The 23,716-nt window shown below is 42.4% G+C and overlaps 1 protein-coding gene across 6 annotated transcripts in view; it reads right to left on the reverse strand.

The window, feature by feature from the left end:
• Window positions 1-23,716, reverse strand: part of LOC127687712 (myoferlin-like) — a 315,382-nt gene that overhangs the window by 50,338 nt on the left and 241,328 nt on the right. The window contains exons 2-3 of one of the 6 annotated variants that reach the window (XM_052186635.1): window positions 16,225-16,387; window positions 4,504-4,636 (exon numbers count right to left, since the gene is read on the reverse strand). The exons of 4 other annotated variants lie outside the window; for them this stretch is intronic. The gene's annotated coding sequence lies outside the window, so the exon portion shown is untranslated. The remainder of the gene's footprint in view (window positions 1-4,503; window positions 4,637-16,224; window positions 16,388-23,716) is intronic. One more of the 6 variants, XM_052186636.1, reaches the window with a different exon arrangement.

Below are 23,716 nucleotides of genomic sequence, written 5' to 3' on the forward strand. Positions count from 1 at the left end.
CTGTTGTAGGACCAGTCTGCCTTGCTGTCTCCTAACTAGCTCTTGAATAGCAATTTCATTATATGACATGCTAAGAAAGGCAAAGATCTATGGAGACACAGGACCAGTGGACAGAGAGGAGGGGGAGAAGCACGCAATGCAGAGAGATGGTGAGCACGTGTAATTGCAAATATATATCAAGACGTGTTGTGTAGACCAAAATACATAATAAAACTACTCCAAAATACAGCTTATTAAAACAAATGGCACAAATCTGATGAAGTCAATCTGGGACGTACTAGATAGGAAAGAACACAAAACACACAGGTTCACCTATTTCAGCAACTGTACCCTTCTCAGGTACAAAATGCACAAGTGTTCTTGAAGTGCAAAAATCATACCCAGCCCCTCTACTGACTGGATATGCCCCTCAGTTATAAAAGGAGTGATGACAAGATACTTGACCCAAACTCCTCTTGACAGAGTTCTTATGATCTTACTTCATGAGTTCAGAGTCACAGGAAACCCATGCATCTGACCCATGGAGGCACGAATATGACATGTTCTACTGTATTTGGGCACATAAATAAAGAATAATACATGTCTTCTCACTTATGAGTTACCACATTAGATAAAAATCATTTGGGAAAAAGAATATGCTTGTAAATTGTACACATAATGCACATAATATCCACGAAGGTAGAGTTTACACAAAGGTCTTCTCAAAGCCAGAGACGAAAGCTAACTGCCATCAGAAGGCCACAGCTTGTAGCTCAGACACCTGATTTCTCTACCAGATTAGACCCAAAAAGCAACGAGATAGGCATCTCTTTTAAAGTCAGGGAGAGGAACAAAAGTAGTAATAAAAATGAGGTTCAGAGGGGATTCCATTTAAATTCCATGCCTGCTGCCGAGTTATATAATTTCCAAAATGAATTTAAATAGGATCAGATCATCATTTAAATCAGTTGATATCCAGCCAACCAAAGCTCTCTACTGAATTTCCTTCTGCATCAACAACAGTTATGAGAGGACTTGGATGCATTTATTTCAGTGCACGCTGAAAGCATAAGGCTTACAAAAACACAGCTTCCTGCTAAGCCACAGAGCAGGGTGTTGGAGAGGCCACAGTGTGCAGCTAAGGGATGCAGCAGGCACCAAGTGCATCTGGCCAAGAAAAAGCCACATGCACTGCAGGTAGCCAGACTGGGGGCAGAGGAACCAGATACCCCAGATGCAGGATATGGAGGTGCAAGACTTGGTGTTTTTCTGGCTAGGAATCAGTCTTGTTTTAGTGGGATCTTTCCTTGTTATGCCCTAAGATTTGCCTCAGGTCTTGGAAAAGACTTTGGACTTCTAACACTCTTGAGATAAAGAGTAAGAAATCTTTCAAAGTTATAATGAATGCAATTTGCATTAAGAGGTGGCCACAACCCTCTGGTGACCAGGGGTAAAATGTTACAGTTCAAGTGCTGTGTTTGGGTGTCTTGTGGTGTTTGTCAACCTGACTGGAATAAAAAAACCCTCAGGGCATTAATGAGACACAAGAATGTAGTGGGTATATTTACGCGGGTGCTTCCAGAGAGGTTTAGTTGAGGAACAATTTATCTTAAATATGGGTAGCACCACTCTATGGGCTAGCATCCTGGACTAAATACAGAGAAAAAAAGGAGTAAGGTAGCTAAACCCCAGTATTCCCCTTCTTCCTTCCTGGTCTGGCCATAAACCAAGTTGCTTCCAGTGCCCTTCCTTCCCTGCCATGGTGAACCACCTTCTTCTGAACTACAAGGTCAAACAAATCCTTTCTTCCTATATGGGCGTTGGCACTGCTTGGGAGCACGTCCTCTACCAATCATATCAGAACCTCCAGGAAAGGGCCAGGTCCCAGGACCACTCTTATCTTCTCTGGTGCTCCCACCCGGTTCAAATCTGTGAACACAGCAAAAACCAAAGCAAAAATCTTCTAACTAGGACCCAAGTTTTAAAACTATCAGTTGGAAACATAAGAGAGACTGCATAAAGTATGAAGGTCATGACCCATCTGGCAACAATAAAAGATTTATGAATGTGTAAGCAAAGAGTAATTCAGAATCAAGTAAGTCCTCACCCCCAATGACTCACAGCTCCCTGCAGGAAACTGTATGTGCAACATACTATACAAACCCAAACACCTCAGCTCAGATTCCAGACTAGACTTGGATCCTCCTGTCTATACAAAATCTTCTGCTTTTAAAGTAATAGAATGGATTAATTATGGGGCAGAAGCCTTAACAGTTTCCTGCAGTTGGTTTTCTCTCTCCACGAAATTCCAAATTAGTACAAATATGAGTTTCATAGAAGTGTTAAAAACTCAGACTTCGTAATCCCAACAGAATCTCAAGCAATTTCAGACATGGCCCTACATACCCTTCTGCTATTTTGTACAATGTATGTCAAGCAGGGAGCTCAGCACTGATGATTATAAAACAAAAATATCAACTTTGAAAAATGTTCTTTATCAAAGGATGATCTTTATCATGTAGAAACAAACACTAAGTAGAGATTTAATTCATGAGAAACAAAGGAGCTTATCTCATCAGTATGCAGACTTACTCTCCAGGGCAGGAGGCTATAAATGGACATGTTTAGAAGCCTTGGTATGAGAACTAAATTCTGATATGGGATGGGCACATGATGCCATCATTTAACACAGAGAACAGACACCATTCTGGGAAGCATCTTTTAGGAGACTGAGAATCAGAGAGAGTGGTATGTGTAGCTACAGAGCCAGGATCTTCACCAGGACTATGATTCCCATATTTGTCAAGCAAAACAAATTGAAATCCATGGGTAAAGAGGAGCAGGAAGAGGAGGAGGAAGAAGAGGACAAAAGAGAAGAAGGAAGAAGGGGGAGAGAAGGAAGAAGAGGAGGAGGAGAAGAAGGAGGAAGAAAGCTGGAAGTTACATGAGAAAGGACTGGAGGATAGAAAGGGTTGCTGGGGTGGGAGTGACTATATTCTGAACATATATGAAAATCTGAAAGAAAAAATAATTAAAAAAATAATAACATTGATTTAGTTTGTTTTAATGATTAATAAAGGTCTTAATAAAGATTAACTATTGGAGGACTGTCAATCTAAATGTGAGAAGGAAGACATAGAATTTCACAAACAAAATTAAAAATATTCACACAGACAAGCAGGAGGGAAAAGCAAGCCTACCACTTTTACTGGCAAAAAATGCATCTATGTGCATGTGTCTACAGCCATACCAGAATGTGTGTCTGTGAGTAAGACAGAGAAAAGAGGGTGGAGGATGCAAACTGAGACCAAATGGGGACAGGTTTCACCCCAATGCCAATTCTCAACAAAAACTGAATTATTCAGATTATGTAACAACTTCACAGAGGGTCTCTAGAATGTTTTTTTCTATGTAACATATCATGACTTGAGTGGTGGAAGAGTGCAACTGATCAGTCAGAAAAACTCACTCAATACAGGCTTTGCAAGATGTGGCAAGCATGTGTCTGCATTCTATAAAGAGCACCTACAGATTTGTTGGATTACAAGACCAACACGGTCACTAACTGCTCCCCCTGCTCTGAGGACATAATCCTGGATGGTCCAGCAGACTCTGGATAGCTACAAACATCCTTGCTAATCAAAGGGAAGAAAATTAGAGAGAGAATTATTGATGCTATGCTGTAGCCAAGAGATGTCTCCAGAACTAGAAAAGAGAGTTCTCCTAGAGCCTCCAGCAGTGTAGCTTTTGGTGACACCAAGTGATGTCCCCTAGTGGGACTTGTGAGGACTTTGAACTTAGAACCACAAGTGAAGTAGGTGGTCACTGTTTGGGGGCATTTGCACTGTGGGAATTTGCTCCTGCAGCAACAGGAAGCTGATCTCAGTGAAGAGTTTTTCTTTGGAAACAGGAGCATTCTATATTCTCTTTTTATTGCTGTATGCATGGTCCTTGATTCATGATTTACAAAAGTCCATTTGCATTACAGAGACTGACTCATGAATGGATTTTAGAACCAACTAAAGTTCTTGTTTAACTTCAAGATGTGTGTAGATAGACCTGTCAGATGTCAAAGCATGTGACAGCACTTGGCAGGACCCTGATCTCCTGTGGGGGAACAGAAAGGCCAGTCGGTGGCTTTTTGCAGCACCGTTACTAATTACAGCCAATACACTTTAATCCTAACTAGGATATAATATGGAATCTAGTGGCTGTTCCATCTCTCACTAAATTAATTAAGTTGTGGCAATAGGCAAGATCTCACCACGTTCCTAAAACAGAAAAACACACCACACATAAAAGAGAACACACATAACAGCCCTTTCCATGGGCAGCTGCAAGAGGTGAGAACCCAGCACCATCTGCATGGTCAAGGAGCGCATGGTGACAGTCAACTGAGACCCATGTCATAGTGCTTCATAAGGATGAGCACATCAAATGTTCACAAGAACCTTTTGAAGTAGATGTTATCTACAGGTGCATTTAGAAATGATGAAAGGGGACTGGAGGTGTTCAGTGACTCACCTAAGTTCACAAGTTAGAAAGCAGAAGATCTGGGGTGCAAATTCACCAGAAGGCGCTTTCCACAAACCCACGGCTTCATTTACTATTCTTCACTTGGAAGCAGAGTTTTGCTGGTGTTCTAAAAAAATAAATCCTAGGGGGAAGATGGATGTTGATGAAAAAAAAAAAAAAAGCCAAATCCAATTTACTTTTGACAAACAAACAGGTGGTATTACTTAGGGAGAAACACCAGAGGATGACTTGGGACAGGATTTGTGTTTTTAATATTTCATTAGATAGAGGCAAAGTCTCCTGAGAGAGAGACTCAGACTGGATATTGCAAAGCAGAAGCCAGCTTGCCTCACTGGGTTATCACAGAGGGGTTCTTTCTGTGACTTGTTTTCTGGCATTGTTGGCAATGATGGCCTGTGAGGTGGTGAACAGTTCGTTTCATAGTAACCAGCATGATGCCTTCTAAGTTATCTTTCTCTGGTAGAGAAAGTCAGGGTTTGAAAGCCAGCCTGGACCACCAGGTTGGGTGGCTTTTGTGGGAAGGTGGTTGATGACCGACTGCGACTTTTTTTTCTTTTTCCTCCTCAGATCTCCTCATCTGCTCAGTTTCCTGTACATGGTTCATGCATTTATGTGCATGTGTGCTCATGTGCAGGCTCACTCTCCCTTGTATGGCTTGAGCGAGCCAGGAGGGTTATCTTCCTCAGTCACCCTGTCTTCACCTAGTTTTTTGAAACCTAAAGTGCTCAGCTCACTGAATCTGGAGCTGTCCATCTCAGCTACACTGGGTGCTGAGCTCCTGGGATCTGTTAGTCTCCACTGGGGTTGCAGACACGTGCACCCAGCAAATGCACAAGTACTAGGGTTCCAAATTCAGGTTCTTCAGCTCCCTTCACCCAGTGCTGCCACCATGGCTAACAAATGGTGACAAGCTTCTATCTAGGAAATTTACAATTACCTAGAGCACTTAACCAGTATATATTTCACAAAGAACTGTAAGTTACTATTAAAACCAGAAAGTTAAAATACAACCACAGGCACTTAGCACCTGAGAGAGCTGAGCATATTCAGCTTCTCCAAATACACCCAGTGTCTCCACTGTCCTCCATCCTTCAGAAGCCCATGAGCCCTTCCAACTGGTGATGGGTTTACATTCTTATGCCTGTTTCCATGACTTACAAAGGTTCAATATCTTCTCATTCTTGCCAACATTTATGTTTAATAGTAGCCATCCTACTGGGTATGAGGCACTCAGAAAATCACTTATGAGTCTTCTATCTGTATTCTTTTATTTATTTAAAAAATGTATTTTATGTACATTGATGTTTGCCTGCACGTATGTCTCTCTGTGAGGGCATCAGATCCCCTGAACTGGAGTTTCAGTCAGTTGTGAGATGCCAGGCAGGTGGCTAGGTGCTATCAATTGGACCTGGGTCCTCTGGAAAAGATGTTAGTATTCTTAAATGCTGAGACATGTCCAAGCCCCTTTCACTGCATTCACACAAGAATTATTAACACATAAGTATCTCAATAAAAAGAAAAATTATATAGACAGTAACAGTTCTGGTTGCAACTTCCTCCCTCATCATTTTAGTTTTAAGTGAATTTCATTCACTAATCCGCCTCTACCGTCAGGATCATGCTCCCCTCCCCTACAAGATGAAACAGTAAATATGAAAACTACCTTAACTTGTGGGTCTGAAATGCTTGCTACATGTGCATTCCTGAGACGAAACTCAGTCAACAAAACCCACAACTGCCAGTACAGGTGAGGAGACATGAACTACCATAGCTGACTCGCACACATCTACAAATAACCCTGGAGACTTGCAACTGCATGTGTCATTTAAAAGGATATTATTCTCTTAAGCCCTGGATGGTCAAAGTCCCCAGATGCTTAGATATTAAAGACCTGGCCTCACTGCAGCAGTATTCAGAGGTAACTTGGGATGGATCACAAGGGCCCACAATATAACGGGCTGGGGAGAAGCTTTCCTTATAAGAGAATGTAGAGTTCTATCACTGATGTGCAGTCTCACACAGTCCTAGAAACAACTATTGGTTGAAAACCTAAAACTGTAAAATAAACATTTTAGAAAATATGTCTCCTCAGGTATCTTGTCACAGCTACAGAAAGACTTAAATGCTAATTTAAATTATAGTTTTCTTTCTAATTAATATCTGACAGTAAAATGTAATTACTACAAGTAATGAACCCACATCCATACTATTGAGATTGGCAGTTCCTCCCCAGTGTCCTGTTTCTGTCTTTGCATCCTATCCAGGATACTAGATTATGCTTTGTGGTTTCTTAGGGGCCTCCTGACTGGGACACTGCCCAGACTTCATGCTTTGAGGAGTGCCAGTCAGGAACTCTGTAGAATGACCTTCCATTAGAACTTCCACAATATTTTTTCTCCTTTTGAGCCCTGGGTGGTGAGCTAGGAAGAAAAGCACCCCTCTTGCTCACAGTGTGCCGTGCACACAGGATCAACACAAATATGGCTGGTGGTCTGAACCTTAAGCACTTGCCACCTGTGGCTGCCAGGAGCTCTGGAAGGCAGTCCTTCTGCCTACCAGAGCATCCCATCATTTTGAGTCTGTGTGTATTTGCTTTGTTTTGCTTTCTAGGCGCAATGCAAGCAGCTCTAAGCTCATGACACTTTCCACTGCAGTAACAGAATCTGTGTAGTTGATCCCATCCTACCCGGCACTGTCGATTCCTACTATTATACACACATTCTTGACATATTAAAGATTCCTCTTTTGGTGACAATAAGGCAAAAATACTTTCAGACTTGTGTGCTACTTCCGGCCAGCTCATGGGTCACGGCCCTGTAGATAGTAAAGGACTGTGCCGTGAGCTTGATTCAAGTGCCCAGAACTCTAAACGTTTCTTCTCATCTACTGTCTTTCTGTATTCTGATGTAATGGGTGAGGAAACATCAGAATACATGATCATTGTTGTGTCTGAGAACACTGGAGTCTCTTTTGCTAGTAGGATAAGCTGCCTGTGCCCCGATGAAGCAGTCCACCTCCTAAATGGAAGCTACTTGTCTTAGCTCCCCTGGCCAAAGTATCTTTCTGAACCATCCCATATTGCACAAAATAGTATCTTCGACCCAAAACCATGTCCACAGCATCTCCTTTCTATACAGTAACACAACCACAACATATTTTCAAAAGCCATTTACTCTGCCAACTCTACCTGCACTTTAAGGCTACTAAAGGCTTTTATCCCTTCCACAATTCCTCACTCTTATCCAATGGTCTTCATTACAGAGGTCACTATGATCAGGCCTTCTGTAACGCCTCCTCTCATACTGGGATGCCCTGCAGGCTTTTCTCCTTACTATTTCTTCTTAATCACCTGTATTTCTGGCCTAGGGGAAGCCTTTCCTCCATCCACACTCTTAACTTTATACCATCGCATGCTGTTTTCCAGCTCTATATGCCTACTGCTAGACTTCTTACATTTAGCTGCCTAGAGAATCTCCACCTGGATGTGCAATGCACGCTTTAAATCTAGGATGTATAAAAGCATTCAGATTCTTTCACTCAAACAAAAGAAAATCAATACAATAAAAAACAAAAACCCTAGTGTTGTTTGCACAGGAATTCCCATCCTGGCAAATGAAATGGCATGAACCACTCACCCAGTGTCAGACCAAAAATGTGAGACTCCTAACTCAGACTCCTTATCTTCCAAGCCACTGTACTAGCAAACCCTGCAGGCAGGCTGGCCTTGAAACTGGGCCTCAAATCCAAGGACGTTTCTCTTCCTCTACTACCCAGCCCTGCAGATCTGCTGCACCTCTCCTGGCCCTACACAGTTCCCATAATTCCATTTCTACCTATCCTATAATTCACAGGCTGTTCCCAAGGTTCTCCAGCAAAGGATTGTGATTATCGTGGAACAGATTTTTTAAAAAAGATTAAAGGTAAATAAATGTCCAAGGCACAGACTGAGACTCGGTGTCTACCTGATTTAAAAAAAAAAAACAATCTATAGATAGCCCATGGAACAATGAAACAATAATAAAGGTGCTCAGCCTTTGGCAGAACCATTAGCACACAGGATCTTCTAACATAAAAATGCTGATGTTTACAGAGTAGCCGTCCCCCCCCCCCCAGGTTGTTCAGGAAAAGATCAAAGACTATTCTAGTTAAGTGGAGGGTCTAGCATAAGAATCTAACCTTCTGACAACATGACACAATGCTGTCAACCAAGAAGCTCAAGATTCAGAAGGGTACAATCCAAAAAAAGAAAAAGAAAAAAAAGAAAGAAAAGTTTTTTTTTTTAAATTGAAAATTTCTTTTAAAAAGTTGTATGTGTGTATATATATGTGTTTTTGTCTATGTATGCATGTAGTTTGTGTGTAGTAGTACCGACAGAGGCCATAAAAGGGTCTTTAATACCCTGGAGCTGGAAATTACAGGTGGCTGTAAGCCAAACTGTGGTCCTCTGAAGAGCAGCTGAGTTGCCCCCCAGCCTCACATGCTCTTTAAAAGCTTATCTTGGCCCACATCTATAACACTCCTAAAGCAAATCCATCATCATGCCACAGGCTGAACAAACCTGGTAAAGCCACAATATATTTGTACATAGGAATTATGGTTATAGAGATCAAAGGATTGAATATACTCGCTTACCAATGGTTGCAAACAGGTGATTAATAACAAATGGTTGGTGTCTAGAATAATGGAAACCCTACAAAGCAGAGAACGAGAACAAGACAAAAGAAAAGACAGGCAAAACACAGTCACTGCAGAGAGACAGCACAGATGGTGAACACCCATAAAGATCATTCAAACTATCCATCTCCTAAGACCACAGTAAGAGTCCACTTAACACCAGCGGGGGAACCAGAAAAGGCTGCTAGTGGAAGTGAGTCCATGTGCTCTGCTAGTGAATAAATAGGATATGCTCCTTAAAAAAAAAGAAAAAAAAAAAAAACAACTCAGAATGACTCTACGGAGCTACACGTGCATGACTGCAAGTTTCCACACCCACAACATTCTGAAAAGACGCTTTCACTGTGCTGAGGAGTGTATGAAGTCACGACCGGATGTCTATCAAAATGTCACTTCACTGACCATGACTTCCCCAAGGATGCGGCCAATAGGAGCAGGCTGTTCCCACAGAACAGGATCTACCTCAAGCTCACTGGGTGCCTAGAACTCAGCCCCTTGGGGTGTGTCAGATCTAATCTACAAACAAGGAGATTGAAACTATGTGAGCCAGTGACCTGCTCAAGATGTCACAGCCAATCAAAATCCCTGTGAGCCCACAGCCTGGGTGTCCTGATCCAGAGTCTGTAGATCTATAAAAAGAAGGACCTCATTTGCAATAGTGGCACAATCTCCAAAGCCACTGTGTATAGCCTTGTTTGTTAGACTTATTAGACTTAGCAGTCAAAACTGAGAGTAAACACTGCATCATTCTACATTGGATGGGTGTGTTGACTGGGCCTTGAAGTTATTTTATAGTCAGTACACATGGCCTACATTTTACTTACTTGATCAACATTAGTTTTATGGTAGATTACAACTATGAGCAGCAATTGTGAGATGAGCCCCACCGTAACCCAGCCTTATTTCCTCTGTTCTGTGAGTCACTTAGTCACGTAAACTGAACATTCTTAAGTATCCAAACTATTGGCTCCTGAAATAAGGGAAAATGAAATGGCCTTTTTCTCTGCAACTTTTAAACTTCCAATCTGTAGTAAGTGAAGATGCCCAGGAAAATCTGAGGATGGTTCAGAATTATTTGTACCCAGCACCTATTCCTCCCAAGGGTTAAATGTGACCTAGCTAAAGACACTAATAGCAAGACTGTATAAGCAGCTCTGTCAGTTCACTATGTAGATAGCTTCTTGTGGCCACCATCTATCAAGAGACCTTTCTCTTATACATGCTCACGGTCACACTCATCTGTGGTGTGCTTGCTTGACCTCTATGAACCTATGCAAAGCAGTTTCACAATAGCCAGAATACAGAATAGAGGAGGCTCCTTATTGCATGGCAGACAGGCAGCAGAGGACAAGTCACACCAGACTCTAACTTCTAAGTTTCCACCACCCCCAACAGTGGTAGCAACTAGGGACAGAGCTAACAAATGAGCCTATGGGGACATTTCCTAGAGAACATTAATGTAACTCCTCCCTTGCTTTATTTTGATCAGCACTTAAACCATCATTCCATATGCAACATATATGCATAAATTTGTATACATATATACTTATACAATGACTCTACAATGTGCCAAGATAAGAAAGAAGGAGAAGAATGATTTCGGAGGAACAGACAGTGCCCAGGACTTCCTTTGATGGATAGTAGTCCTGTGGGACTAATGAGGATCAGCTCAAATATGAGGATCTAGAAGTTCTAAGCCAGGCCCTTTATCATGCAATCTACCAAAACTTGGATCTAATGTGGGTACATGAAGGTTATTAGTTTTATTTTTTAAATAGAAAACACCTGATTGATAAAGTATTCTGTATCCACAGTCAAAATAACATGTCTCTTCACAAGCAATATCCAAACTGTTAAGCAAAACTCTTGAGGAGACAGGACACAGAATCAGCCTGCTAAAGAGTTTTTGGGTTCTCCAAAGTTCCAGCAGGCTCTCATAGAACTTGGAGTTCCAATTCTAATCACCAGGGCACAGTGACATAAGAACTGCAATCCTGAAGGCAGCAGGGTCTGGTCAGATCATTTTCTACTGTCTTGAGAAAATGACATATCTGACAGCCATGAGGTGTCTCTGTCACTGTTCTGTTGCTGTGAAGAGACACAGGATCAGTAGAAGGGGTAGGGTCTGCCGCTTACACACTGACAAAAACAACCCCGGATGAAACACATTTTGCAATCACTTATGAAAAGAAGATGGATATGGGAAGACTTGATTTTTAAAAAATATAAGAGTGACCAAGGTAACTCTTATAAAAGAAAGCATGTGACTGGGGGTTTGCTTACAGTTTCAGAGGTTTGGGCCATTATCATGGCAGGGAACCAGGCTGCACAGATGGTACTGGAGCAAAGATAAAGGGAGAGGGAGGAGGAAAGAAGGAGAAGGAGGGAGAGGAAAGAGGGTCAGAGGCAAGGAAGGAGGGAGAGAGACGAGAGGGAGCGAGGGAAGAGAGGAAATGAGGGAGGAGAAAGAGGGATGGAGGGAAGAAAGGGGGGAGAGAGAGAGATCACCAGTACAAAGCACCCCCCACCCCACCCCACTCCACCCCACCAATGCCATACTTCCTAATCCATGACTTCAAATATATGAACCTATGGGAAGCATTCTTATTCAGCCCACCAGTGGTTACTGCCCTTAGTAAGGTCAGAACAATTTTTCATACTCAGTGCTCTGTGGTGGCCTAGGAAAAGGTCCCAATTGGAATTTATTAAAAAACAAAACAAAACAAAAACAGAAACAACCCTTGTTTTCACATACAGGGATCCATATTTATGAGTTGCAATGCTATCCAGGTAGGTGTTCAAGTGGAGGTCTATGAGCATGTCCCATCTGCTAGGAGGCTACTGCCCATGAAAAGAGGGCTTCTGTGCACTAAGCATTCCTCCTAGGATCAGTAGAAGGGGTAGGGTCTGCCGCTTACACACTGACAAAAACAACCCCGGATGAAACACATTTTGCAATCACTTATGAAAAGAAGATGGATATGGGAAGACTTGATTTTTAAAAAATATGTTTCTCTAGTTTTCTAGGAAGCTGTAGTATGTCAGTGAAGATAAGCATAAGAAAATGATCATTTTCCTGACCATACAGAAAAAGCTGGTTTCACAGGTTAAAAAGCTGTACTTTTAATGTGAAAAGCTATACTCCTCAAAAGGGACCAGGGGCAGTACTAGCATACAAGTGGCTACTGAACACCAAAGCCTTTGTTGCTTCTGTGGGTAATCTTTGTCAGGGCATGTCTGACTGTAAGTTGGAATCACTGGTCTAAGAGAACCCTGAGCACCTAGGCCTATGGGCTTAAGCAGCCTTTACAATTACCTTGGCCCAACTCAGATCTGCCATTGTTGCCTCCCTCCCACTGTCTATCCCTCCTTTCTTCCCCCCTTTCTTCCCTCCCTTCACACTACTTTCCTTCAGTCTCTGAAAGGACTCTTCAACTCTTACTTACTGGCTAGAGATTTTCCTATGAAGGTAGAGATGAGGGGGAAAAATCAAAGTTGATGTAAAAATGAAAGGTTTGGGGGTAAGGGAGGACACTACCCATCTCCTGAGCTCCCTATGTTTTTTATCTCTCAAAGCCATGTTCAAGGAAAGTACACAGTTGTCACTGTCATCTCCAAGACATGGGAAAGGTAATGTAACATCAGGAGAGGAAGGAAGTCCAGTTTTTAAACAGCAGACCTTGGTCCCAATGCTAACTGCAGACCTATCATCTAGCAAATGAGGTAATTCATCTGCAGTGAAAGCCAGAGACACACCAGAGAGGGCAAACCCCATACCAACCCCACCAGGATTCCACAACCATTCCATTATGGTAACTATAAGAGAAGGCAATGCCATAGGGCTTTTTATACAGCTCCAAATGTTTACCATGCAGTCATTTAATCAATTATTACAGATCTATTGACTGTAAGACCTAAGGTATCAAATGCTGTTGTCCTTTCTTGGCCCTAGAAATCACCCTAGACAGGAAGAAATTGGTCCAAGCTGAAGAGACTGGCCTAGAGTCTCTTCTGATTCTGCAGACACTCAAGGAGTTATTTCCAGATATGCAGAGACCTCCAGCCAGAGAGAGACCACCAGTTATCTCCCTGAAGCAGCAGGTGGAACCCTAAAAACTTAAGTATCCATCAACCAACTTCATTTGCAAAGAGCTTTTCTGCGTAAACCCTGGGCGCTGGGCAAAGACACTTAATAGAAACCTCCAAAACAACAAATGTGGGCCCATGCTAAAAATAAGGAACAAACCAATCCAAGGCTCTTTGGATGTGGGCTGAGGCTCCTCTAGGGTTCATGTGCTGAAATCCCTGTTGTGAGGCACTAAGAGGCGTCAGTTTAATCTGTGACACTTAGGAGGACTGATTGGGATAAGACATCATCATTGAAGTACAGATCTACGCATGAACGCTGTTGGCTTTTAACAGACATACTGTCTCTTACATGCCCCATGTGATAGTGTGCACAGCCTTGGACTCTGACAGCAAGGTCATCACAGCCTCTGGAATTTTGTTGCAACAATATAAAACAGACTGATACACATAAAAGTCGAGGAAAATGTTAAAGCTCAATATAATCCTAGCAGCCACTAGAAGCTGGTGAAACCCAGTGAAGGTATCTCTCCCTTCAGTATAGCAGAGGAAAGCCTCACAGCACCTACCCCACTAAGCAATCAACATGAAATTTCAGTTTTCAAGTAAAATGCTGAGAGTGATCATGAGAGTGTGAAAGGGTATGCGAGCATCCTATCTCCATGCTCTCCATTCTCCTAGTGGGCAGGCCAGAGGTCTCCAAAATTTTGTGCCTTTACTTTAATGAAATAAGACCATTGGCCAGGAAACCAAAGCCCTAGAAAAGAGCTCTGAGACCCCACTACCCTCTAACTGCTCCTCAACCCAGTTCATATGTAGGCCTAGCAACTTGGTATGTTCCTTGGGTACCCAGTAACGAGGGAACACACCCAAAACCACCATCCCAATCACCACTCCTCTAGACAGCATTGCACTGGTGTCCCTCTGGATGATGTTGTCCAGTCACTGCATTTCCTACTGGTACTTCAAAAGATCGCTGACCAGAAAGCACATGGCTAGCCCCAGACACCACTTCTTCTAGCACTCAGACCCAATCAGGCTACCAGACCTGCGTTGTGTCAAGTAGACTATTAAGTCTCTACCCATGTGTCTGTCCTTTCATTCCTTCAAATTGGTTGCAGTGTAACATCCCCAGGGCCTTCCTAGACTGCTTTCCAAAGGGCAGAGCTTCCTCCATGCCCCAGACAGACTGGCTATAGACAGAGTACAACCCTTTATAGTCTAACTGGTCCTACAAGAGTACCAGCCGTAGCCAGCCAAGACGCCTGGAACCATATTTTATGTTTTTGAAGCTACTATAAGACAGTGCCAAAAGATTCCTGTGTTTCAGTGATCACTTTAGACCAAATGAAAGAGAATTCTAACTCACATAAAAAAAGTACATTCACAGAAATCATTATTCCAAACTCCACAGACCAAATAATAGATTCAAGACTATCTTAAGACAATCGAAATGACAGAAATAATATGAGACTTGTGGGAAAGGGAAGGATGGTGGGTAGGTGTAACTCCTTCAATTCTGAGGTGGTACTTTACAGATGACAATACACATTCCACAAGGTGTTTCTCACTGTTAGCCAGAGGGAACACTGGATAAACCGCCACACCCGAAGTCAAAGGTCACAAGCTATCAGTCATGAGTGAGATATATTTGTGAGTTGGGGATATAGTTCAGGTATGGACTCCCCATCTTTCATGTATCTTTCCCACCACCACCACCACCACCACCACCACCACCACCACCACCCACACACACACACACACACACACACACACAAACGCACACACACACGCACGCGCGCGCGCGCGCACGCGCGCGCTGCCTCTGTGTGTGTGTGTGTGTGTCTGTCTGTCTCTCTCTCTCTCTCTCTCTCTCTCTCTCTCTCTCTCTCTCTCTCTAATACATTACTGTTATACAACCACATCTTTGACCACCAATATCACTTTGGGGACTCCAGCTGCACAAGGTCAGAATTTCCTTCTATTATAGCTCAAACATATCTCTCATACAAACCTGTGAAACTGTCCTAGGAATCTTTATTTATCTGAATTTCCTTCTCATGAGAACTTATCTTCTCAGCACTAAGCTGGACTTGAACTTGACCAGCCTAAAGACCACTCTTTTCTCCCTGCTGTAAGCGTTTGGTCCCCAGCACATAGGCAACCTCAGCTCAGAACAGGTTCCAGAACGTCACTGCATAGAAGGGAGCTGTCTACTGGTCTGCATACTTACTTCTGTCTAAATATTCTCAACCACCTACTCTCAGGTTGGAACAGTGATAACCTGGTGTTTGAACTGTGTCCCTTAAGAGCTTAAATTTAATGGACTTCAGTAAATCAGGGACATTCCTACTGCCATTATTACTAATTTAATAACTACTATGCAGGGGCTGGAGAAATGGCTTATTGGCTAAGAACAGGTGCTACTCTTGCAACAGACCTGCGTTTGGTTCCCAGCACCCACACTATGACTCACAACCACCCATAACTCCAGTTCCAGGGCATCTGACACTTTTGACCTCCAAAACATTAGCGCATTAGAGCATATGCATGGTACATATTCATTCATATACATACAGGCAAAACAACCATACACAAAAGTTAAAAAGCAACTAGGCGGTGGTGGCGCACGCCAGTAATCCCAGCACTCTGGGAGGCAAAGGCAGGCAGATTTCTGAGTTTGAGGCCAGCCTGGTCTACAGAGTTTGTTCCAGGACAGCCAGGGCTATACAGAGAAACCCTATCTCGGGGAAAAAAAAAAAAAAAAAAAAAAAAAAAGCAAAAACAAACAAAACAAAACAAAAAAAAGATAAAAAGCTTAATATTTTTTTAAAAAAACTACTAGGCAAATTAAGTATTTAAAGCAAGGAAACCAAAACAAAAAACAAGTAATCAAAGAAACAAAAACCCAGCCAAGTCTCTTTTATGCAGAAATGTATATATGCTTACCTTTGGCATGCAGTTATAAGAGGTGACTGGAAAAATTGTAGCACTCTTCAAAAAGATGATGTATTCTGCTGTCTGAGGACACCTTAAATGTGACAGAGCTACAGTGATCCTCCAAGCTCTTAAGCCAGCTGGGATGACACTGTAGGAGTAGAACCTGTGGGATCTGTAGAGAAATGAAAAGGAACAGGTATTAGGTGTGCTTGTTTATTTGAGTTCAATTGTCCATTTCAAAGAAAAAAGAAAAAAGACACTGGAGCTCAGCAGTTAAAAGTGTTTACAACTCTTGCTGAGGACCTGAGTTTGTTTCCCAGCACCAACTGCTTGTAACTGCAACTCCTAGTTGATTCAATATCCTCTTCTGGTCCTAGATACCTGTTTTACACAGGCAGAAGCCCGCGCGCACACATGTGTGCGTGTACACACACACACACACACACACACACACACAGGCACACTGACACTGCATGAGCAGCAGATAAGGAAATCACAATGGGAGAAAGGCTCTCAAGTATCTCCAGTCCTCTTCTCTACTCCTACATACCGCCACAAACAGAAGGAAAGCCTCCAGAGGCAACAGAGGCCAGGCCATAGGAAGAGGGGCACACAGAGCCCTATCTACAACTGACAGGTTCTTGCACTGCCATTTGTCCAGGTATCATCCACTGAGTCCCCAGCACGAAGGCTCAAAGCATCCCCTGTCTATACCAGGGAATCTGAGATGAGCACTCAAATTTACATGGTAGTTAAGAGGCAAGCAGCTAACACATGTGCCCATCCTCCGTCCTGCTTGTTGAACTGGCAGTGCATTCGCTGTGCACATACTTGGGCAAACACTTCTGGTTTCCTCTGGAATTTTCAAGAGGATTCTGGTGTGCTCTGCAGATTCCCAAGAGAGTTCACTGGCATCTTTAATCATTTCAAGCCCAGAGGGGATCTGTCCTGACAGTTCGATTGGAGGAGATCTATTAATTCATTCCTAGGATGATTATGTCCTCAAAATGTTAAAAGCCTCACAGAAAAATTAATTCTATTTTACTCAAATAGGAAGTGATAATTCAAGCAGGACTATCGTGAAATGTTACAAGGCAAGTCCATAAATTTTGATTTAAAAATGAATCCCTCTGTATGCATTCTCTATCTCAAGAGTCGGATGGTTTTAACAATTTGAATTATTATAAGGAAAAACCTACAAGCAAATACAATGAGAATACTTAATGTCTTTCTGTAGGTGTTTATTGTAAGATAAAACAAAGTGCTGGTATCTAAACTCAAGTTCTTATTTCTCCTGCTGAAACCATAGTCTTTATTACCTATGTGACTTTGGCCATGACCCTACCAACCACCTCTACATTTCTAAGTTCCAGATTTGTGCTAGAAGAAAGTTAGATTTTTAAAGATTTTAATTAATAGAGAACTTGTCTCAACTCAGGCTTTCTAAAGAATACTTGTACGGCTACTGGATCTAACAATTTTCGAGAGCATACATGAATGACTGCTTTTACAAAGCATTAATTCACTTGGGGAGTGTGTAAGTCAGCTTTCTATTGCTATAACAAAATACCCAAGGAAAATAATTGACTTAGATAGAGGAAAGATTTATTATGGCTCAGCGTTTTAGAGCATTTAGTCCATAGGAGGCTGGCTCCATTGTTTTGGGGCCTATGGCAAGACAGAACACCATGGAAGGAATACATGATATAACAATGTTTGCTAACCTCACAGCGGATAGAAAGTGAAAGAGAGAGAAAGCAGCCTGGGTTCCAATATCCCTTCCAGATATCAGGCAAGGGGACCTAACTTCCTTCTTGGAAACCAGTAGTTCTCACCTTTCCTAATGCTGCAGCCCTTTAAAACAGTTCCTCATGTTGTGGTAATCTTAACTATTAAATCTTGTTGCTACTCCATAAGTATAATTTTGCTACTGTTATGAACTGTAATGTAAGTATTGGTGTCATCCTCCAACACTGCCATATCACAACCATGTTTAAACACATGCATCAGTAGACACAATATATGTCCACCACGTATGCACTGTCACCCAGACTCAGCAATCACAGGCTCATATACAGCCCTCTCCAGGTGAGAGTAAAGCCAGACACACGTACAACCTCATTGGCCTAGACAACTCGGCACACCCCAAGACAACCACGTACAACTCTATTAGCACATCAAAGTGACTATTAGTTCTTTAATATAAATTTCCCACCTGCAATGTGTGTAACAGTGCTTTTATAGCTAATTCATTACAATAAGGGTGCAAGTCATGTTTACAAAGTACAAACTACAATTTCTGATCTGCCTCCTAAGGTTACTTTAACTCTATTTCATTGAAATGATGGCGCTACGGTCTCTAAGCTGTCCATCCTACAGAGGTAGGGCATTCTGCACCCATAGATTCAGGCTGGTGTTTTCCACACAGTGACAAATCCCTGACATTCTAGTAGGTTAGTAGTTATGCCTAAAGACCTCTTAGATGGGAGAGATTATCTTGAGGGAAAACGCTTGGCTCCCAGAGCTAGACATAGAGAATTGCCTGTTTATTTGGTGCTTTAGCAAGTGGGAGCAATCCACCCTTCCCTAGCCCTACCCTAGCCCTGCCCCTCTACCCTTATTGAAGACTTCCCTGTGGGCCAAATCTCTGTTCTTTCTTCCCTCTTGGATTAGAGTCCTTCGAGAAAAAAGTAAGTGTGTATATTTTTCTGGCTGGGTAAAGGCACATGAGGTCAAAAGCTAAAAATTACAAATACCTGAAACATCGACAAAGTCAGGTTTTTTCTGTTTTTAGCCATACCAAGGGGCCAATGAGCCTCTGCAGAAGCTGGAGAACTAGAGAGTGATTCCATGAATGAGGGAGATGCCTACAGAAAATGCACACTACCTTAGAAAAGCAGAATTTTATGTCTCCAAATGACCTTACTAAGAAACACAAGACCGTTTATACCAAATTATATGCTGGAATTATCTGTACGCTGCAAAATTACTGCCTTCCCTTTCCTCTTATTCTTAAAAGACAGCCTCCCCAAATGGCTCAGGTTTGCCTTGGGCTCACTATGCAATAAAGACTGGCCCCAAACTCACGACCCTGATTCGGACACCCTAGTTCAAGGGTTAGAGGTACACCACTGTGCCTTGCATTCTCTGCGGCTTTTCTATGAATGAAAAATCAAATACTTTTTTTCCACACAGGGAATATTGTATTGTCTTATATAAACCCAAGAGTTTCCCTATAGCCTACAGTTAAACCAGAAACCTCACAAACCTTTTGAGTACATGCACCTGCATGTTATTTGAGAGCATGTATTAATTTAGCCAGGCAAACAGTGAGCCTGTGAAACCCGCCAGCCACACATCTGTGCACCCCAGGATGGAGAGATCCAGAGCCCTATGCTGGTCAGGACCCGGAGCCTCATTAACTCGGGAGTAAGGCCCCGAGCCTCCAGGTAAAGGGGCTAGGAAGTGCTGCTAGGCCTCTACCCTTTTCCTACATCACACTGCTATGTGAGCTGCTATGGTCTAGATCAGGCCTCTGTGTCAAAAGCTTGCCTTCAAGTTTGCACTACCAAGTAGAAATAGAACCTTTAAAAACCTCAAGACTAATAAAAATAAGAAAATGGTGTCCACTGAGACATGAGTGTGCAGTGAGGCATGAGGTAGGTGCACACTGTAACATCACTTAGCTGGGCAAAGGGAGGGCTATCTCCACGTGCTACCACGTGGGTACCTTGGAGGGCTTCATGCCTAGTGAAAGTCCCAGGTGCAGGAAGCCAAGCACTGCAGTCTCAGTGCACAGAACAGCAGGAAGCTGGCTGCCCAGGAAGTCTGGACAGGGATTTGTGCCAACAGGTAACTTTAGTAAAAATAAGTTCCATAGCTCTAATTTAAATGAAGTTTTAAAAGGCTAATGGGTATAAAAATTTAACATGGAGGTTTCTAATTATTATAACTGAATTAAAAGTTAATACATTGTGCTTATATTTAGCTGTTTTAAAATATTCCGGATATTGGCCGAGCATGAGGGCCCACATTCTCTTTTCCACACCAAACCTCTCAGTGTCTGCAGTGTTTTCTCTCTCTTGGAAACATCTCTGCCTTCAGTTCCCAACATCACTGTCCAACCAAACCCACTTGTTGAGGCACAAATTCCAAGAGGCTCTTCTGGAAGATCACCTTCAATTCCCATTAAAAAATCATAGACCACAAATGCGTAACATTTACACAACTGTCCAGGGAGGAAAAGTCACCATGAAGAGAACTAACTCCTCCTGCCCACGTGACTCCAGACAGAACCTCACAGCATGCTCACCAGTTAATAAACTTTCAGGTTTTTGGTTTTGTTTTTAAGGGGGAGTGCTGTTGTTTGCGGTTTTTTTTTGGGGGGGGTGCTGGTTGGGAGGGGGGATATTGTTTGTTGTCTGCCTGTTCTGGTTGTGTTTGCTTTGGAGACAGGGTCTTACTTTAGTCCAGGCTATCCCAGAACTTACTATATGGCTTAGGCTGACTTCAAACTCAGTCCTACATCAACCACTCCAGTGCTGCTGGGCCTTACAAGCATGAGTCACTATACTCAGAGAACTACCATTTCTCAATTACATCCACTGTTAATATCCAAATGGTAGTGTCACTTCAGGCCCTAAATCTTTTTCTTTCAAAGGTTCAGTCCCATACAGACTATACTCTTGAACAAGGTTCTCATTCTCTTCATCTCTCTTCCCACTTTGAGACATGGTCTCACTAAGTGCTTATGGCTGTCCTGGAATTCACTATGTACTAAGCTAATCCCAAACTCAGATCTACCTGCCTTCTGATGCTGGGATTAAGATATGCACAACAAATAGATGCTGGCCTATTTATTGTTCTCTAGCATGCCTGGAATTCACTCTGCAGCTCAGAGTGGTGTCAAATGCACAGCAATTGTTTGGCCGCAGTTTCCCTACACAGATGAGCTCCCACATCCTAGAATATTTCATTTATTATAGAAATTAGCAACAAGCCACTGAAAAGGATGGAATCATAGCACGTCTATGTCTCTCTCTCTCTGTTCCTCTCTCCCTCCGTGTGTGTGTGAGTGTGTGTGTGTGTGTGTGTGTGTGTGAGAGAGAGAGAGAGAGAGAGAGAGAGAGAGAGAGAGAGAGAGAGAGAGAGAGAGAGAAAGAGAGGGGAGCATGGGGTGGGGGAGGATTTCCTATGGCAGTAGCCCAATTAATGGTTCATAAAGAACCATTCAGATACTGTGTCTGGGCTGAAATCCAATTAAGCCATTTCTGTGTGAATATCCCCAAAGAGACATCCTCTGAGTTTCAAGTGGTAATAGGCATAAATACCCAGATTAGCTGTGTCAGCACTTCTGAAATGGAAATCAGACAAGAACACAGAGATCAACATGGTGAGCCTTTTAGCAGACACAAAGGACCAACAGGCATGTCAAAATCCATCTGGCACAGGACCAAATCCCATCCTTGGCCATCCAGATAATCCTCATCCCATGTGAATCCATACATTTATTTACACATTCTGAAATGATCAATGTCAACTCCACACAGCAACGTGGTGTGCTGGAGAAACAGTCAAGAATAGATTTTGAACTCTCTCTGAAATCATAATTTTATTCATCAACCTTATGAAGTATATCCTTGAAATTAGTCTCACAAGAAAATATTCGAGCAAAGCCAAAAAACAAAAAACAACAACAACAACAAAAAAAGCCAAAAAACAAAAAACAAAGAAACAAAGAAAACCCCAACAAAATCAAAACCAGAAAAACCTGGGGCACAGATTTGGGAAAGGGTCCAATAATGAATTAAATTACCCCTTTGCTTTGCCATCCAACTTAGAACTGGCAAAGCAGAGTTACAGTAGGAGGAAGAAGAGTGCTGGAAGCAGGCATTCAAAAGGCAGCAACATTCCACTTGCAGCCATCTTTATCCCAAGCAAATCCTACCTGAGACCTACAGAATTAGAATAAACACATGCTGCTGACTAAAGGTCCCAGTGTTCACCAGTGGCTAGGGCAAAGAAGAGGAAATAGACAGAAGCCAACTAGAGACACCTCAAACTATGAACAGAATGACTGGCCTGTGTGAGGCATGGGATGTGGAGGACTCAAACGGTTCCACACTGGAAGCAAACCCTGGTGTACAGCCTGCAGGTATATATCATGGGGAGGCTACTACTTAAGTAGAAAGCCAGGTTAGTCACCTTGTTGGCAGAACTACATGAGAAGTCTTACTTATTAAGGGAAAAGTACTGCATGCCCGCCAAGCGAAAACACTGCAGAAAAGGCACATCCCAGACACTGCCCCACCCTTCTGAAATAAGCCCAGGAGTGGGGGGTCAAAGTGGATTACAGGAACACACAGCCTAACTTCTCAATTTTATTTGCTATAAGAAAATTTGTCTACTAGAAAAAACAAACTAAACTTTTAGGTTGCTTCTAAAACTGCTCTGTGTTATACAAACTACAGTAAACATCCTATGAAGACAACCCCAGTAACTTTATTTTATATTAAATATTGGTTATTTTACATAAAAATCCATGAAAGTGTATCTAATCTTCCTTTGCAGAGACTAACATCTAAAACAAAAGATGTCCATGACATTTCCTAGAGCTTCTCAGAGAAAAACTTTCCTAACTTTCCTAACAAGTGAAAATGAGGCTTCCCAAGTGTCATCATGCTAACACTAGTCTTCCATTCAACAAGCATTATGGAACAAATACCAGAGACTGGATGCTATCAACCTTCACGTGCACAGATGCAGAAGGACGAGGCTGCTAACTGATACTGACTGAGACTTCATCAGTCATGTAAGTTTAAAACTCAGCTAGAAAGTAAACTTTTCTCATGTGATATGGAGAATGAAGAGAAAGGATTGTCTTGCTTTTTTGTAAACATTAAATAGCGTAGAATGAGCCCAGTAAATACCATGTATATAGGGGCTCTATTGCTGCAACACAACACTATCACCAAGAGAAATTTGGGGAGGAAAAACAGAAGTTCAATAATTTGCCAGATTGAACTGTTAGAAAATGCTCTCCAGTCTCTTATCTGATTCTGTCTTTTTTTTTTAACTGAGCAAAAGAGAACATTTACAAGGCTCTATTCTCCAGGCACTCTTCTCCAAGGTCCCTCAAACACCACCAAAAGGATGCCACCCTGCCCCTGAAGAACACAAACACAACCCCCTCCCCCTTGAATTTCTATTCCTTCTCCATACTCTGATGTGAAGATCACTCCTACCCACAGACAACAAAAATCCAGATGATTTGCCACACTCCTGCAGCAGCAGATGGTGTAAGTCTGCTTTCTGTTACTGTGTTAAAATATCTGAGAAAAGGAATGTCAAAGAAGCAAAGGTTTATTCTGGTTCACCGTCAGAGGTCAGGCCTTGGTGAGTTGCTTTCGCATGATACAGCATGTCATAGTTAGGGCTACAATCACTATGTTGAAACACCATGACCAAAAGCTAGCTGGAGAGGAAAGGGTTTATTGGGCTT

This window comes from Apodemus sylvaticus, chromosome 6 (assembly GCF_947179515.1).
Source record: "Apodemus sylvaticus chromosome 6, mApoSyl1.1, whole genome shotgun sequence".
Lineage (NCBI taxonomy): Eukaryota > Metazoa > Chordata > Mammalia > Rodentia > Muridae > Apodemus > Apodemus sylvaticus.